Source organism: Sceloporus undulatus, chromosome 2, assembly GCF_019175285.1.
Source record: "Sceloporus undulatus isolate JIND9_A2432 ecotype Alabama chromosome 2, SceUnd_v1.1, whole genome shotgun sequence".
Lineage (NCBI taxonomy): Eukaryota > Metazoa > Chordata > Lepidosauria > Squamata > Phrynosomatidae > Sceloporus > Sceloporus undulatus.
The window spans coordinates 151,785,498-151,805,096 of record NC_056523.1 but is presented as its reverse complement, the minus strand read 5'-3'; the positions used below and the strand labels follow the sequence as shown (position 1 = coordinate 151,805,096).

General features: G+C 40.6%; 1 long non-coding RNA gene across 4 annotated transcripts; it reads right to left on the bottom strand.

Moving 5' to 3' along the window:
- Window positions 1–1,470: 1,470 nt before the first annotated feature.
- Window positions 1,471–13,060, bottom strand: LOC121920185. Of its 4 annotated transcripts, XR_006101691.1 has the most exons (5): window positions 12,974–13,060; window positions 12,146–12,367; window positions 11,841–12,003; window positions 9,513–9,587; window positions 1,471–3,008 (listed from the first exon to the last, which is right to left on the bottom strand). It is a non-coding gene; the product is annotated as an uncharacterized LOC121920185 (long non-coding RNA). The 4 variants fall into 4 exon arrangements; XR_006101689.1 differs by lacking the exon at window positions 1,471–3,008 and having other exon boundaries at window positions 6,734–9,587; XR_006101692.1 differs by lacking the exon at window positions 1,471–3,008 and having other exon boundaries at window positions 6,734–9,587; window positions 12,296–12,367.
- Window positions 13,061–19,599: the final 6,539 nt, after the last annotated feature.

Below are 19,599 nucleotides of genomic sequence, written 5' to 3'. Positions count from 1 at the left end.
TAATAATAATAATAATAATAATAATAATAATAATAATAATAATAATAATAATAGGATTTATTTATATGCCGCTCAATCACTGGGAATCTGGGTGGCTTACAACAGAGGGGATAAGAGATGGTTCCCTGCCCTCAGGCTTACAATCTAAAAAACATGACACAAAAGGAGAAGGGAATGGTGAGGGGGAAGGGATCAGGTCCAGCATTCTTCTCTCCCTCTGAGGCCTGGACCAAGGCTGGAGGGAGGGCTCTTCTTCTTTAGGCTTGCCCTGATGGATCTTGGCTTGCCTGGTCAACTCCCTCACGGGCTGGAAGATGACAGTTATGGAGGGAGGAGTCTCTTCTTCCAGGCTAGCCCTGATGGAGCTGGGCCTGCCTGGTCATCTCCCTCATAGGCACTATAATGCTATGCTCTAGAGTAACTGGGCCCCCAATTGGTTTTGTAAGGAATGGTTTAGTCACTAACCTGAAACACCTGCACTTTTTTTATGCCAACCTTGTGCTGAGCCAAAACTTTTCAAACTGTCTCTCTCTTGGTGGTGGGAATTGGTTGTGAGACTGACAGATGCATTTTTGAGAAATGTACATTCAGGATCAGAGCCACATTTCGACACAAAAGGTTAAAGGCTTTTGCATTAACTCCATGCCTTTCAAAATGACATTTTGAACTGACATTTAATCACCAGCTAAGACACATGTGCATACATATAAAATACCCTTCTCAGGTTCAAGGAAGTCTGGGAAACACTACAGAAGTTTCAGGCTGAGAATGTTCTAACTCTCAGAAAGCAGGAAGAAAACACCTGTTCTTCAGTGTCCTTCAACTTCATATTTGTCTGACAGTGAATGACACCTGTGTCTACTGTTGGTTATTTAATGGCTGTCCATAGATTCCCCCTCCCTTTTTTTTTTGTAAAGAAAAAAAACAGCTATGCATTTGCATAGACTGCAGATGCAATTTGGTTAAGGTCAGTGAAAATATTTTATGGGTAGGAATCTGAGAAATCAGTCCTATCACTGTAAAATGTCAAGAGCAGCAATGATGAGCAAAGACCAACTTTGCATTCAGCCGCCAGTGGGAGGGGAATGAGGTACTGTATATTTTGCAGTATGCCCAGACAAACCTTTTTATACCAGTGTTACGTTCCCTAAGCTTAACAACAGCTTAAGAGATTGTTTATCTGATGATAATAATGATGCTTTTCCTACTACAGTGGTACCCCGGGTTACGAAATTAATTCGTTCCGCCGCCGCTTTCGTAACCCGAAATCCTTCGCAAGCCGAAAAACCCATAGGCGCTAATGGGGAAAAGCCGCGATTTCGTGTGAAATAGCGCCGAAAAGCACCAAATTTTTTTTCGTAACCCGAAAAAACCTTCGTAACCCGGAACAGTTTTTTTAAATGGATTTTTTTCGTAACCCGGAAATTTCGTAAGGCGGCGCATTCGTATCCCGGGGTACCACTGTACTGTGTACCCCCCGTGCAAACTTAATGACTGTCCATGCTTGCTGGAGGACCCTGGGAGTGTACACCCCCTGCCCCCAAAATCACTTTTCAAAGCTGTGAAATTTTGCCAGTCATGTGTTGCCTGACATGGCCATCTATAGTCCATACTCATTTATATAATGTCTTGTGTGCTGTGGAAGAAAAGATATACTGCAGATATTATCTGCGGCCATTTCTGTTGTTGTGTGCCTTCAATTCCAACTTATGGAGACTCTAAGACAAACTGGGGTTTCTTGGCAAGGTTTATTCAGAGATTTACTATTGCCTTCTTCCTAGGTTTAGAGAGTGTAACTTGCCCAAGATTTTTTTAAAAAATCTTGTCTCAGCTTACTAAAGGGCTGTTGCAGTCAGGAAATTGTTGCTGGATATATGGCAAATTTCCTCTGAACAAATCTCACCAAGAAAACTCCATGATAGCCTTAGGGTCACCATAAGTTGGAAATGACTTGAAGGCACATAATAATGCACATAACAACACCTGATTTATCCCTTAGCCCTTAACATGAGTATGGCTACACTTGGGATCAGGGAGATGAATGTAGACAGAGGTTCTGCTCTCTCCCAATATCCCTAAGCACCCAGAAGTAAGTCAAACCTTTATATATTGAAACCAAAGGTCCAAAGAAAATTCTGCTTCAATACTTGGCTGAATGCAGTTGCACAGGTTCTGTGAGCAGGAACCCTGATAAGGTTCCCATTCACAGGAGTTTCATAACCAAGCATACAATATTTATGCAGCCCCTTGCAGCCTCCAAGTTGGAGGGTGCTCCATAAACATAACCAACTAAGGCTTTTGTACTTTGGGCACATCATGAGACACTGGAAAAGATGCTAGTGCTCTGTAAAGTGGAAGGCAGAAGGAAAAGACGAAGACCATTCTACAGGTGGATTGATTCAACAAAGAAAGTCAGAACTCACCGTTTGCAGAGCTGTTGGCAATTGGGGCTTATGGAGCTCTTTCATTCATAGGGCCACCATAACTAGAAGCCAACTTGATGACAAATAACAAATAAACAAACAGATACAGAGCTTTCTTCCAACATGTGCCTTCAGTGTGCAAACATCTAACATCCTGGTGCTCAAAAACACTGAGATTCAGGGCTTACGTGTCACCTACATACCTATATTTAGTTTTAGCCCTATGCATAAATATGACATTTATATCAAAGCATGTATGTTTGAGAAAAACTAGGATCCCTCTGGTACCAGGGTGGTTTTGTGTGAATGAGCCCTAATAACTGATGTATACATTCAGAATATGAATGATCAGTCTCCGCTAGGACTGAAATCCTTCATCTTCAGGAAAACTATCAGTCTCTGGATGCTGACAGCAGCGGTCAAAGAGATGTTAGTTCATGAAGTCACATCCAAATGGTGCATCCTCCCACTAGACTTGCTGCACCACCAAGACACAAATTCCTGCTTTCATGTATTGCATGCCAGCATGAGTAACGCCACTTGAAGCAGATATCTTGGCAATTCCAGCCCTGAAAGCTATCTCACCTTGAAGAAAAAGAAAACAGAAACACATTCCATATGGTAAAATAACTTTTTGGAACAAAACTTGATATAAGCGTCCCCCCCCCCCCCCCCCATACTGGCTTTGGGATGGTAGTATAATGACATGGACAAACATTCAAGGATCTGACACTGTAAATGGAAGTGAAAATTACGATGTCTCAGGATCTGATCTTCATGCATTTTATGAAGTGGGTTCCAGTCCAGGAATGCCTATGCCATAGTCACATTGCTAGATTTTAAGGCAAAAATTGGAAGTAACTAGTCACAAATAACATGGTATTTGTAATTAATTCATTTTACCAAGAACAAGGATATATTCTAATTACAGTCATATGTGATTTAACCAAGATAGCTTCTCAAAAATAATAAAAGACTTACTTTTAAAGTTAGAGTAATAATGGCAGTTAGCTACATCTTTGGGACTTGAATTATTATTGTAACTAATTACTTTTTAAATATAGTTTCCCCAAGCTCTGTTTTAAGGTGACACAAGATTATGTGTTTGTGCATGCATGCATGTTGTAAAAAACTAGCAAATGGCTTCACTTCAAACTTAGAGGGGTGAGATAACTTTCCTGTGACAGGCCAGGGCCCTTTTCATATTATAGTGTATCCTTCCACTGCCATGTTTCCATTTCATTCTGACTGAGAATTCTGAATGCCTGTTTCTAGACTGCAAATCCCAGGATTTCATGGTGTTAAGCACCTCTGCATACCCCACACAGTATTTTGGGTTTCTCACATATTTATCTGGAGACAGCATGTTTTTGAGAGATCAATAACCTTTCAGGTCAAGTTCTCATGTGTACATCCAGGTAAACAAAATCAAATCTAAAGTTCCTCTCTCATAAAGTTCTTTCTGCATTTCCTCTCTACACCTGAGACAAAGGATCTCTTCACAACTAAAGCAGAAAGCCAATCTCTCTGTCTACCCTCTTGTTGTGTCACCAGCCAAATTTCCCTGTACATTCATTTCAAGGCTATTCCAATCCAATAGCTGTTTTTGTCACACTAAAATTAAAACCACCAACCAGTCTGGGCAATCCTACTGTTGATTCCTGGGACAAGACATTCTGCCTTTGTTACCTAGCCAGATAGCCCTTTACCTAGCACTAGTTTTAAGATATATGTATGTTCTGTGTCACTCTTGGATCTCCCAGACTGAGCCGCTCCAGATTTCCATGGTCTTCTCATCACACCAGTAATTATAACCTCACTTCAAACCCCTAAAACTCTGCTATCCCATTTCTATATTTCCATTTAAGTTAGCTCTGAATGCTATGTCTATTTGGATTGCTGTCTTGTGTGCACACTACATATTTTCTAGATAAATAAGACTTTTAATAGATCCTTCAGATAACATCATTAGACAGCTTTAAAAAAGCGGTCAAGACGGATCTCTTCCGGCAGGCCTTTCCAGATTAACCATCCCGGCCCAGGTCCCCAGGTTCCCTGATTCCCTCATTCCTCCCGCAGCCCCATCTTAGAGATGGTTGAGGATCAACAGAGGGATATCAGGGTTTTTAGTTTTAATTGCTGTTTTTATCCTTGATATTGTATTTTTAATATGTTATACTATTTAATACTGTCTTAAGGGGGGGGGGAGGGATAAAGTGTTTTTAATTGTCATATTTTATATTTTACTGTTGTTAACCGCCCGGATTGGTTTGCCAGAGGGCGGTATACAAATAATAATAATAATAATAATAATAATAATTATTATTATTATTATTATTATTATTATTATTACACCCAAAATCTGGAGTTGTCCCTAGTTAGTTCTGGTATAAACTGGTGCAAACAGTCCAGAGGTTACCCAAGCCTCTTAGAAAAACTAATCTCCCCAACATTTGAAGTGATGTTGATAGTTCGTAGGGATCCCATCTTCCCCCCACAAACACACATTGTTCTTTGGGTAACAATGGGATGTTGCTATGGCACTTAAATTGGAAGGCATCATTTTAACTGTGTGGTGTGACTGGGCCCCAGGTGTGAGTGGGAGCATAGAAAACAGAGAGGTAAAGGCCACCCAGCTTTTGAAGTGGAGGAAAGTCTAGTTACTGTAGAAGAAATACAGCTGGTGCATGGACAACTCAAAAGTAAGTAAGCTCTGGCAATGTCTTCAGGGCACATTTGAGAACAGGTTGCACATACTGCTGCCTAAAAAGCAGAAGATCTGTTTAGAAGAGAAGCAGCAGTGAGAACAGAATGCACGACTCCCACTTTTTGCAAGATTGTATACTTTCTCCTCCTTCTCTCTGCTGTTAAGATTACCCTGGCCCAGTTCTACTTTCTGAAAACATTTTTGTTAGCACCTAGAGATTTTTTTTAAAAAAACAGCTATTTACATTTAAAAGAAGGAATGAAGTGGCTTCCTCATTTGTATCTAGGAAATCTGACCAATGATCAGATTTTCAAAAGAAGCCAGCAATTTGGAATTCCTTTCAGAAAATTGTGCAGCAATTAGCACAGCAAGTTTGCTGGATGCTGCTGCTGTGTATTCAGCACGTCTGCAAACTTGGCCCTTTTGTCTGGAAGCACAAACCACTGGAAAATCAACTCTCAATTTGGCAAATATTACCAATAGCCTTTCAAAGACAGAGCCTTTCAAAGATTCCCCCCAACACACAGCCCAGAACTGTCTACTGACCATTACTCATGGTTAGCAATTTGACACACTAAGGTCACAATTACTTTGGCTAGTAGGTCATGATCAGTGTGCTACACTGTGAAGTTGCAAATGTGTATGTAAGGCCTTAGAATATAATATTAGCAGCTCAGACATTGTGTATTGATTTTAACACTTGTTATTTGTTGTAGTGGTGTAGTAGCTGTGATGGTGATATAGTGACTGTGAGCTAGTGTGATGGTAAGGGTTGAACGTTAAACTAGTCCAAAGCTGGCCCTAATGTAGGGCAACTGCTTCAGGTTGCATCATAAGTCCCTTAAAAGTTTCTCCTAAGTCACCTGGCCATTTCCTTTCACTGAATGACATGGCTATGTGTGTCACCCAACCTGTTGCAATCCCCTAAAATGTCCTGTAGTCCTCAGGTGAGATGAAATGATTTTATGTACAGTGCTGTGTAAATTTACAGCGCTATATAAATAAAGTTTAATAATAATAATAATAATAGTACAAAAGTAAAATTCAACAAATAAATGGTCAACTCTTCTATGCTGAATGGAAAAGAAAGGAACATTTATCTTATATCTCAGACAGAAAACTATCTTAAGGAAGCCCTCTTAGGACCTTATTAGGATCAGAAAAGCCTGAATTTAAATCTGCATTCCACCACATAGCTCATTGGGAGACCTTGAGCACAGTCTCTCAACGTAACCTAACCTAGAGCGATTTTGTATATGTGTATGTACCTTCCAATGGCTGTCAATCCATAGTTTCTTAAGCAAGGGATACTCTGAGGTGTTTTTTCCAGTTTCTTCCTGTGAAATATAGCCTACAGCACCTGGTAGTCATTGGCGGTGTCTCATCCAAGTACTTACTAAAGCTGACCCTGTTTAGCCACCAAGATCAGATGGGATCTGGTGCCTTTAGGGTATTTTGGCAGGTTAGAGGCATTGTAATGAAGATCAAATGGGGTAGTGAGAAAACCACGTATACTACCTTGAGCTCTTCTGAATACAGGTGGGATACAAATGAAATAAACTGGTGTTATCTTAAGTGGAGTACTGCTCTTACTCTCTACTAAGAGGTATACAAATCTTCTAATCTCTACACTTACACTCAGTTATGATATAGGCAGCAGAGTCTTGAACTTGAGCCATATCCATAGAACATCCAAGTTCATCAGTCCTAATAAGAATATGCCTGCTTTAGACATTATTTTGCACCTCACTACAATTAGTGGATCTTGAGGTTTTGATAGAGGAATAAAAATAAAACCTCAAGAGAACCTCATGATTTCTTCCCATCCCTGTCCACATCACAGATGTAGAGATGTCAGTATTCTGTTGTTGTTGCTGCTGTTGTTACTATGTTCATTACATTATCTTAAAATTGTGCATAAAATTTAAACAAACTATTTACAGATAACTTTACAGTAAATCTTCCTACCCTCTGTATTTTGCTTCTACATAATCCTTCATGACTTCCATTTCATTATTCATATCTTGTTTCTCTGCTATCAAATAAATTCTAGCTTTAGTTTTAGCTTTTCATGTAAAAAAAGAAAAGAAAAAGAAAACACCAGCAATCATGTGCAAAAATACATGGGTTTGGAGTATTTTTTGCATACAAAAAGTATTTTTCAACAGATACACAATTTTCATGCAAAGAAATCATTTATATTTGTGTGAAGAATATTTTCCAAAAGCATTTTCAGATTAGCAAAAACCAGGCAAAAACGACACAGCTATTATTCATCCTGGCCAAGTTTGCCTTAGAGGCTGCCGCAAATAACCACTTGACACCAAGCTGGAGGACCGGATCTCCCGGTCATAGAGCCTTCCTCCGCCCACCTAGAGTGTCGCGGAACAGAAGGGCCTCCCCTTCCGCTCCGCACACCAATCAGGGCAGAGGATTTGCCCCAGAGGGATTCTGGGGTGCGTTGCTGCCGCTCTAGGCGGCAAAGTGGCCTGCCCGCCAATTCAGGTGGCCGCTTTTTCCAGTGGGGGGGGGGGGCAAGAAACCAATATTGCTTTATATTCCTTCCATCCCTACTATACCTACTTTGGTAGTGGGAAGGGGGAGAATCTGGTAGTGGGGTCCCATTTATGGGTTAAGCAGGGATAAGTTAGGCCCTTATTAATTTATCTGATTTACATTATGCCTTTTCCCCCTGACTGGAATTCAAGATGGCTCACAACAAGCTTTAAAAAAAACCCAGCACAAACAAAAACACATAAAAGCATAATGTAGAAGTACAATTAAGAAAATGGTAACACTGAAACACAATTTAATCAAAAAAGTGCATCAGTCTTTTGAAACATAGTGCAGTCCCCTTCATTGCTTAAAAGCCCCTTCTTGGCAGTCAGTCAATTGCCAAAAGCTTGAATAAAAATATTTTTGCTTACCAGCAAAAAGACAATAAAATGGGGGTGGGGGCTAGCCTCCCTTGGAATGTACTTCCACAGGTGAGGAGCAGCTGCCAAAGAAATCTGTCTCTCTCACATTCAGCCACCACCAAAAGTCCTTCTAAGGGTGACAGGGGCCTTCCCCCTGCAAAGAGGTGGAGGAATAGAGAAAGGGGAAAATGAAAGGTGCTGTGCAATAGCTGGCTTAGATCAACATTGCCTTCTCTTACATCACATATGTAAATAACATTGCCCCAAGTTATCCTTTCTAACCAGAGAGACTTGTTGTAGAGTAGCAATCAAGTGGAAGCAAACAGTGCAAGAGGACATCCATCTGTTTCTCATTTCTCCTTTGCAAATGGTTCCTCTGATGTGGCTTTCCACCTTGTGGGGTTTTAAATGTTGGTTTGCCTTTACTAACATATATATGGCACTCAGTGGAGAGAATAATCATTGATTCAGAATCAATATGAATCTGAAAACATAGGAGTCAGAGGGGGTCACCCAGCCAGGTGTAGTGACACTATCACCACCATTCCTTTCTACTAAGCACATCCAATCCCAGATCTACTGTGAGGGCAGTTCTAAGCTCAACCTCAAAAGAGTCACTGTGTCATGCTGCATGTGAATGATACAACCACATGGATGGAACCACTGGTGTGATAAGCCCTGCCCAAGCAGCTTTCATGTACAAATGTCTTCCATGCAGATTGCTTCTTCATATATGCTAGCATCCAAGGGACACCGGTGTGACCCCAAAATGTAATGCTACAATTGTTCAATAATACATCCTGTTCCTCTCATCTTCCTTCATTCTTTCTTTGTCTTCTTTCCAGTTCACACCACCACCCAAAATAACCTTCAGCCTTTAGCTGTACCACAGCACATCCAACTCAGTGCCATTGTGCTTGCTGACAAAAAAGTGATGATGCAGCTCTCTCATCTTGCACAATGGATACTTTCAGCTATCCATGTACATTCATAGGACACAATTAAGAGGCCAGTTATGAAGTGGACACTAGCTAGCCAGCTGTAAAATGAAGTCTAATGCAGTTGTCCTTGTTAGTTGTTATTTCATATTTCTGATCACAGCCTGCCATAACTGTTTTTCATTCAATAAAAAAATTACAAGAGACTGTTACACTTCCCATCTGCCTAACATGTATTTGATTACAGAGCATGAATTTGAACTCAGGTCCCTCCAGCATAAGTCCAATCAGCCACACAATTTAGCCCCCTCAATATTTCCTAGCAGGCCTTAAGGTTGCTTTGAAATGGATGTTGTAAGTGTTAAATTGGGCTTTCTTCCCTTGGTTTGGGCACTAATTACACCAAGTTTCTTGACCACCAAATGGCTATCAGCAAGTAGAGTCTCACCCCATAAATTTTAAGCTGCTAATAATAAGGCTGGACAGGAGTTTTAAAGCTTCAGTGGGCAGTTTAAAATTAACTTACTCCTTTCAGCTGGAAAATCAACAAATGAAATTCCAGCACTGCTTCTTAAGTCACTTTGAGTACAGTGATCTGCCCCTAAAACAGAGTAAAGTACAAATTAGAATATCCAAAAGAAGAACATAACTATGAACAAATTGCAAAGCTCAAGAGAAAAAAAAACAGATCATGAGGAATTTGACTCTAAGACAGCCTTCCCCAACCAAATGTCCACCATAGGTAGAGAACCACTGGTCCAACATGGCCATTATTGTCCAATACATTTGGTGGGCACCAGATTGAGGAGGCTGGGCCAAATGCATGGTATCAGTGTCAGATCTCTCAACAAATGGGGCCATGCAGGACTGCTAATTTGATGAGAGAAAGACCATAGGAGCTTGGAGAGTGGAACTTTTCCTGTATTCCACTTTGCCGAACTAAACTGACCCACTCAAACTTTTATAAATGAGAAGGCTGCTTGCTATTATGCCTCCTCACTTGTTTTGCCTACATGGATCAAATAGAAGGAGGGGTGTGATTTAGATTAAACATCCCCAGCTCCTGTGCGGCTTCACTTATCCAGGTAGTAGCACCACATGTGCACACATGCACATACAGTGACTGCATCAAGGGAAACATTAAAAATGGAAAATCTGTTAGAGTTAGAAACCTTTGCATGATTATACAGTGGGCCCTTGGTATCTGCAGGGATTTGATTTCAAGACCCCTCGTGGATACCATAATCAATGGACACCTAAGTCCCATTAAATATAATGGCACAGTAAGATGGTCTCCCTTACATAAAATGGCAAAACCAAGGTTTGCTTTTAAAATATTTTCAAATTTTGAATGCTTGAATCTGTGGATAAAAAAATATGTGGATGTGGGGGGTTGACTGTAAATGCACGTTTGTTTGTTAGTCTACACAGTCTATATTTTTGGGACTTCCTGTTAATTTGCTTTTCCATATACACTCTCTTCCTGCATCACTGTAACATGCAGCATTTTTACTCTCTCTCCCTTTCTCCTCCAGTAGATCATACAAAGTAATTTGTAAGTAAAGCTATTGTTATATGTTTTACCAAGAAGACAAACTTTGTTTCATTTCTCTTCTAAACACCATGGTTGGGTGGGTAGGTGGGTGTGAGACCGGTTGTTGTTCAACTTCTCCCTTGTTGACTGATTACTCTACTTGAGTGATCCACTGCTGTCTCTCATATTTTCCAGCAAGATCAAATACAGAGCTCTTTTAGGCTGCATCTGCACAGCAGTAATAATGCAGTTTGACACCACTTTAACTACCATGGTTCAATGCTATAGAATCTTCGGATTTGTAATTTTGTGAAATATTTAGTCTTCTCTGTCAGAGCTCTGATTCACAACAACTACAAATCTCAGGATCCCATAGCATTGAGCCATGGCAGTTAAATTAGTGTCAAACTGCACTATTTCTGCAGAGCAGATGCAGGCTTAGTGTAATGTGTTCCTTGGCCCAAAACTTCCTGCCTTCAATTGAAACTATCAACAGATTTGAAGCCCTCGAGCTCTGAATTCTGTTGGAGAGAAGGACTCACATGATGATGACTGGATGTTATTATGAGTCAGATTCCCATCTCACATTTTGTGAGAGATGAAAGGAATTGATAGCAATCAATACATACAACACATCTGTTTTGCTACCAAATTTCAGCTTTGAGCATCCCTAGCTATTTAGGAACATCCTTCAAACCCACCTTTTCTAGGGGGAGATTTTCAACCATCCAATTTTTGGACTTTTTCTAATAAACAAAGGGTTCTCCGATGCCCTTTGCCAACAGCATTTATTTTTCTTTATTTAATTTATATCCCACTCAAATGAGTTCAAAAGCAGCTCACAACATAAAGGGAAACAATCTTTTTCTCTTTTCTCCATCTGTGCTGGGCCAAGACATTTTTCTGCCCAAAGCAGAGGAGAGAAGACAAGATGGTGACCTTCCACTTTACATATTGATGTTTTGTCTCCCTCTGAAGTCTCTTGAAAACTTTGAGAAGCCACATCAACAATAGCAGGGATGCCCACCTAAACATTGACCACGGCAGGTTATTGACAGGGGCTGAATGGGAGCAATGCAGAAGGGGGAGGAAAACCAGCAACCCAGCCATTTTGAAAGAGAGAGATTTCATTCTTCTAGATACTTGGAACAAAATGTGGTGTTGCCATGGTTTCACACTCCCTGGCTGGAAATGACAATATTAGCAGGAGTGACCTGGCAATTAGAAACTGTGCCCCCAGGTCAGACTACAGGGAAAATAAAGAGCGATTACTGAGCCTAGAGAAGGCTGGATAATGCCACAGGCTCCTGGGCTCCCTACCTTTTATAACTGGTCCATTTAAATGCAGATTATGATGACTTTCCACCTGGGGCCTCTAATCTGTCTCACAGCCTCATCAAACAATAAGCATCGCCTAGCACAGTAGGAGGCAAGGTGCTTGCTAACTTGGTCTGCCATCAGTGGTAGAGGTGTTGTTGTTGTTCTGGGATAATAAAAGAAGCTCAGAGTCACCACATTCAGATATGATGGTTTCTCAGATGCCAGCTCGCCCTTTTCTCTTCTCTCCCTCCCCGCCCCCCCCCTCACATTACGCCCATTTATTCATGTTTTCAAGTGCCACAGACCTACAAGAGTCTTTGTCCCAGATTCCAGAGGCCAGCAAGTGGAGAAAACCAAGGCTCTCAAGAATGGCAAATCCTTACATTTTTTAAAATGTAAGGCAAATCCTTACATTTTTAAAGCAGCAGATTAATCCAATGATGGAGCTTACTCACTGGGACTGAGATGAGAGAGCATTTCTCAGAGCATTTCTGTTTGGAAGCAGAGGCAGTGCCTCTGTCACGTAACTACAGCAGAGAAAAAGAAGGCAAATGTTAAAGAGAAGTCTGAAATTTAAATACATAAGACTTGCCAGGGAGGGTACATCAGAGAACATGTGTTGCCCTGCTCACTCCAGTTGGAAATAAGTATTGTGGGGAATGCAAAGTTGTCATCAAACCCAGTAGCCCTACATTATGACCCTAAGGTGACCTTACATGGGGTTTTCATGAAAAATTTGTTCAGAGAGGGTTTGCCTTTGCCGTCCTTGCAGCTGAGAGAGTGTGACTGGCCCAAGGTCACCTAGGTGGTTTCCATGACCAAGCAGGTATTTGAATTCTGATCTCTGGGATTCATAGTCCAACACTCAAACTACTATACCATTCTGATTCTCAGCAGTTCTACATCCTTGACTCCCTGTCTCTATTTCTGGAAATTTCTAGTAATTTTAAAAGGTTGCATCATTTCACTTTGATTTCTTCAACCTTGCTTCACCATTGGCTACTGCTTACAATGGAAACTAATATTGCATATCTGGCTTTCTAGGAGATACAGGGCTTATATTACTCTGTATAGCACCATATACTTTGATTGCACCATAAAAAATAATAGCAATAATAATTTTGATTTGTTACCTTGATACCATGCAACACTCCTTTCTCCTTCCAGTCCCCACTCTATAGTGTGATTTTTGTCTCAATGGGTAGGTTTTCTTTCTTTCTTTCTCTTTCTTTCTTCCTTCCTCCCAGAGAGATACTTTTCCCAGGGTGATACAACATGCCTGGGGCCTATTAGCATCCCTTGTGCATAATTAGAGCTTGGTGTATTGTTATGCAAAGCAGCCTCAGATGACAAAACTGCATCCTGGACAACACAGAAATGCCGAGAGACACTTTCTCACACAGTTTTAGCCAATGCAAACTAGCCCTCTGCATAGTTTCAAAATTAATTAATTGGGGACGGTTTGGTACGCTTGCACCCACTCGTGGCATGCTTCCGATCCCAGCTGCCCAAAAAGACAGATGGGGGGGGGATGAGAGAGAATGAGAAAGAGTAGGCATAAAATTATTATTATTTTTTTAAAAAAAGGAAAGTTATTTAATTCTTATTTTTCTTCTAAGTAAAAGAGAAACAGCACTTGCATGGAGGTGGTACTCTCAAACAGCACACAAGCTGCCTTATGTTAGTCCATTTGTCCATCTACTTCAAAATATAGGATGCCTGAGGAATCCCAAAGTTCAACCCTCAAATATACATGCTTTTATGAGTGACAGAGTTAAGCATTCAGGAAGTTCAAGCCTTTTTCAATAACTCATTTTGTATGCTGACAGAAAGCTCCAGTGGAGGCATAGATCATAGTGTCCATTTCTGTAATCCCTCTTGCTTCCCAAGGTCTCTGTGGTGGTAAAAAACCAATAGAGGTTGTAGCAGGTGCCCTAGATCCCAGGCAGAAATTCTAGCTGGGCCACATATCATATGTGACTACAGTTCTCAGCATAGCAAGAAGAAAAGGCATGCTCTTTGTGTCAATTTCCTTTGTGGAGAAGGCAATGTGCTTCATTTATAAAAGACAGAGCAAGTGAAGGTTTTATTTGAGAATTCTAAGCCACTATCTATCCTCTTTTATATGGTGGTTAAAGAAATGCATGTTGGATAAGGTTGTAACACCATGATAACCTACTGTATATACTCGACTATAAGTTGACCTCATGTATAAGTTGAGGGCAAGTTTTGGGGCCAAAATTATGGATTTGGATAAGACCCATGGATAAGTCGAGTGTAAAATTTAGGGGCACATAGCAAAGTATCTAAAGGTTGAAGCAAAAGAAAACAATGCCAAAGAACTTACAAAGTTCCAACAGGCATAACTTTTTGTGCTCACACTAAAGGCTGGATGGATATGAGAGTGTGTAAAGGGATGCTTCCAGGACAGATTATACTCTTGCAGGGGACTGTTACTTTTTTAAAATAAAAGTTAAGGTACAGTACTTATATTAACCCATGGATAAGTCGACTCAGGTTTTTGGAGTAATTTTTTTAACCTAAATTTAAATAAACCAAAACTCTTATCTGTTTGCTTTACAGCAGGTTTCCAGCCTCTCTTTTTCATTCATTCTCAACAAAAATCTGACCCACATGGCTTTATTTTGAGGTGCCATTACAAATACTATGGGCATTAAAAATGCTATTAACATAGTGTTGTTGTTGTGGGCCTTCAAGTCATTTCTGACTCATGGCAACATGCCACAGGGTTTTCTTGACAAGATTAGTTCTGAGAGAGTCATTGCCTTCCTCCCAGACTGAGAGAGTGTAGCTTGCCCAAGGTCACCCAATGGGTTTCCATGGCTCAGCAGGGATTTGAAGCAGGGTTCTCCAGAATCCTAGTCAAGATAAAATCCACTAAAAGCATGGTAAATCACTGTAAATAAGAAAGCTATAAGCTGACTTAAGGATGTAGGCATACACACTCTGAAGGTGCCTCTTGTCCAGGGATTTATTTCTGATAGGGCCCACCTTGTGCATCTACTTAAGGTCACTGCAGCTCATGAAAGCTTAAGCCCTAATCAGTCAGTCTTGAAGCAACGACACACCAACACTGAGCTGAATAACAAGATGGCTGAGCAACAATTGATTTTCCTATTAGCATTCTTCCAAGCAAAGTGATGTACATTTTTAGCAAAGAGCTACTTTGCTCTTTTCCTTGTACAGTGGACCCTTGTTATACGCTGGGGTTTGGTTCCAATATCCCCCATATATAAAAGAATCCATGTATGCTCAAGTCCCATTAAATTTAATGACATAACAAAATGGTGTGCCTTATAAAAATGGAAAATCAAGGTTTGATATTTGAAATTTATACTTTTTTGGAACATTTTTCAAACTATGGATCTTGAATCTGTGTATAAGGGCCTATTGTAGTAGGAGACACTACTCACTGCCAAGCCAAAATCTTTGGTTGTCTCAAGACAACATGATCCTGCTGTAACACACAGTTACAGGAGCTGACCAGAGTGGCAGTTGAACAGAGAAGTACAGATTTTCACCAGAGCGGCACCTGAACAGAGAAATTCAGAAGCTGACTAAGTTGGCAGTTGTTCAGCACCAGGAATGGGACAGCATTCCCATTCATGAGGTCACGATGGGACTTTAAGGAGTGCAAGCCCAGACACAGAGAACACAAAGCTCTCTCTCTCTATCTTCCAACTCAGAAGGGTGGTTACAGAGCAGTAAATGCTACCCCTCAGCACTACCCCTCAATGAGAGCTATGGAGACAGGCAACAAGGATTTGGAAGAAGTATTAGGGGATGTTCATTCACTCAGTTCTAATTTAATGGAGTGGTGGACCTCTGCATAGGGTGTTTATCAGCTGTGGAAGGTATGTATTACCATTAGTTAAAATGAAGTGTCCATTTCCATCAGACGATTTAGGACGTCTTGGAGGGGAATCCTAGTCTCAGTTAACAAACTTATTATTATATTTTTACAGTCACTTTTACAGTGTCTGGCTTTCAGTAATATGCACTTTGACTTGGGTAAGTCAAGGGCTCCATTTGCTACTTTGCCTCAAGCAGCAGAGTGTCTCAAGCTGCATTCTGTTTATTCATCTGCAATCATATGGGAGCCTCACATGTTAAACCCATAAACAGTCAGTTCATCCAACATACTTTCTACAAGATAGATAAGAAAGAAATGAGCACAGTAAATTCTGAAAAAAACACATGACAGACTTGTTTCAACACACTAGTGAATATCCATCAGGATTTCTTTCTGCAGGTGGTTGCCAGAACCCACAGGGATGAGTGAGATTTGCCTCAGAAACTCACTGGTAGATTCTTTTGGATGATGAATCATGAGAAGAATTCTAGGATTTCCCTCTGTTCCAATACAGTGCAAATAACTGTGGTTCTAACATGAGGCTAAGCTGAGCTGAATGACATCTGGCTGGAACTCAGTTGCTACTGACCTTCATGCTAGAATGCACTGCTTGGCAGGCATCAAGTCCCCACTCTCAAATTTCACACACACCCCTTAGAGGAAGGGCAAACACTCAAGAGTGTCTAAAATTTAGACTCTAAATCATGAGACAGCAATTTCTTGGCTTCAGTAATCCCTTCAGTCTCTGAGGTATTCACACCCCTGCTTAAAATACATTGTTTTACGTTGTTGTTTTCCTTGTAAAGCGCCATGTACATCAATTGTGCTATTATTATTATTATTATTATTATTATTATTATTTGGCCACACATAAACCACTCCTTAGAAAAAAGGAAGCTCTGATCTATTCCTACTCTCCTCACACCACTGTTGGGTGCATTCCCATTCACAGTAAAAGCTGCATCATTTATTGCCCTTCCATACTATATTATTATTATTATTATTATTATTATTATTATTATTATTATTAATCTTACTCTCCTCTTCCCATGGATGGAGGTGGGGAACAACAACAGATTAATATACAACATACAACATCAGTTAAAAATACATAACATCAATTTAGATTAGAAGAACAAATAAGGCGGATACATATTATTTATAAATACCAACCCATATTTAAAAATTCATACTTTAACATTCACAATTTAAAAATCATCTGGATAGGCCTGCTGGAAGAGACTGGTCTTTAATGCTGTTTTAAATCCAGACAACATATATAGCTGTCAAATCTTTTTGAGCAATTTGTTCCACAGTATCGGGGTGGCTGAAGATAATGTTCTCCGAATGACAGCTGCCAACCTTGCCTCAATTTGCACTGCAGAAATAATGCAGTTTGACTCCACTTAAATTATCATGGCTCATGGGATTTGTAGTTGTAGCCTTCTCTGTCAGAGAATTATGGGATTTGTAGTTGTAGCCTTCTCTGTCAGAGAGGTATGGTGCCACAACAACTACAAATGGAGGATGGAGCCATGGCAGTTCAAGTGGAATCATGGTTCTGTAATTGCATAGCATGAAAGGAGTCTTAGCTCAACACAGCCCAGTTGAACATTATATTGTGTGTGTGGATATACATAAACAGAGTCAGAACTAAGGGCTGGCCTGAAGCATGTTGCTGCCTAGGATATAGGACAAAATGGCATGTTATCCATTTCAGAAGCTGGTTGGACTGGAAGCTGAACCCAGGTGATCAGACACCTGAGGTCAGAAGGCTAGTTTAGGGTGGTGCAGGAGAAGCCACATAGCACTTACATCTCTGTCCTCCAAGCAAGGGGGATGTACTGGAGGTCAGGAGGAAAGTCTGGGGCCCTAAGTTGATTTTGAAAGTTTCACTTCTATCTTATACACAAAATTAATACTGATAATTACCATGAAGAATAGATTTTGCTTTCCCATCCCACCCCTAGTGTACCTTCTTTTGTCATCTCAGGTTGATTTGCCAGATGTAGCTCTATCTAGAGGACATAAAGGTCGCTACAACAATATATGTCCTGGTCATGTCCAGGTTGACTACTCTACCATAGTTTGGGAGCTTCAGCTGACAGTCCAGGTCTTTGTGGTAAGAATACACAATATCTATACTCTTACCTGCTTATGGCAAAAGCAAATAGTTACCCAGAAATCCCTAAATCATGTGTGTAGTCCTCCTGAAGTTGTTAGATTTCACTTCCCATCAACCCTTGCCAGTATGGCAAATATTTTTTTTCCCTTTATTTGCATTGCAAACATAGAAGTATATGGCTTTCACTATCAATTGTGTCCACCTCCTTATTTGGTCTGTGAAGTCCTAAGTGAATAAACCTTTTTAAAAAACTGTATGGAATGACTCACTCATGTACCCCCCACTCCTTATTTAATTCTTCAGTCAGGTGGCCACTAAAGTAAAGAGAATTACCCATCAGTAGTAAGAGAGAGAGAGAAACCTCTCAAGGAACTTGGGCCACCAACTATGAAAACTGAACTCTGATGACTCCATTAACAGGTGCATCCAACTAATTCTGCAAACCAGGAAGACTGCACCACATGATGCCTGCTTTCTTCCTCTCTCTAATAATCCATCCTGCTGAAAAACAGAAAAGGGACCTCATCAGTGGCTAGCGCAGAGAGGAAAGAAGACTTTGATGGTGACCCTTAGGAGCATCTCAGGCTTTGATTCTTTCCTGGGTATGTTCTGTATTGCAACACTTGCCAATCAGCCCAGCATGTGGTGTAACACATAGTAGAGCCAATAGATTCTGGTACTCCCACTTAGCATTCTTGAGACAGCATTAAGGGATCATGAGTACCATTCTGATTGCACACCTTGCTGTATGTCACAGTTCTGAATAAAGAACCAGACAATGTCTGCTACTTATCAGGCCCTTTGCATCAGGGAACAGATGTAAAAATTTCTTCCCCCTTTGTATTGCTTCTTCAGCAGAGGCAATACGAAAAGCTAAAGTGTGAAGGCTTAGATAATTCCCAACAAATTCTCATATACTCTCACATGATTATTTAAAGACCATCTCGTTTTCTAACAGGATCTGACTGCGGTATCTAGGATTTCACATACTGCCACTATCATACACAATGATCTGCAGAAGAAACTGGGAATGAAATGAGGGAAAGAATAAGTATAAATGTCAATCAGAGGAATTTGAAGATTGCTGTGTATGATACTGGATTCAGTTTAAAGGGATCTCAGAATGCAACATGGGATAATAGCTGAGACAGAAGGCTTTTTTAAGTATAAAATTTCTTACCCTATAGTTTTTTAAAACTTAAGTGCCTTATTTCTCTTGTGTAGAGAAGAGGCATTCTGGCAGTTCCAATTCAAGTAACTGACCTCAAGAGGATTCTATTAAGGCCTCTCATATCTCCCAGAAGGTTGCAATCAGGAGCTTGGATGGCCCAGTTATGGGTCACCAGAAGGGTCAGTCAATGACTCCCTTTCTGTCAGAAGGTCCATGGGGCATGCAAAGCAAACACATTGGGAAACTCCAATCAGAATCAGTTTTTGACCTTTTTTGGCCTTAAATGTCCATGGTGATCACAACTTCCTGTGTTTTGCCTACACAGGCAGCAGGGGAAAGGCTGGAGGGGGGGCAGTTTGGAGATGGGAAGAATCTCCTTCTTTAGAAACAGGTTGGAGTGGGAGCAGGGAGGGAGCTTGTGAGTCAACAGGGGTCTGGATAGAAAGTTGCTTTACTTCAAAGCAACTCATCTTTGCTCACTGTTGTAGCTTAACAGCTATGGCATAGCTATTTTTATTAACCGTAACTAATACAGGAACTGATGGATCTGTTTCATCTGTCAGCCAATCAATTGACCAATCAATCAGCA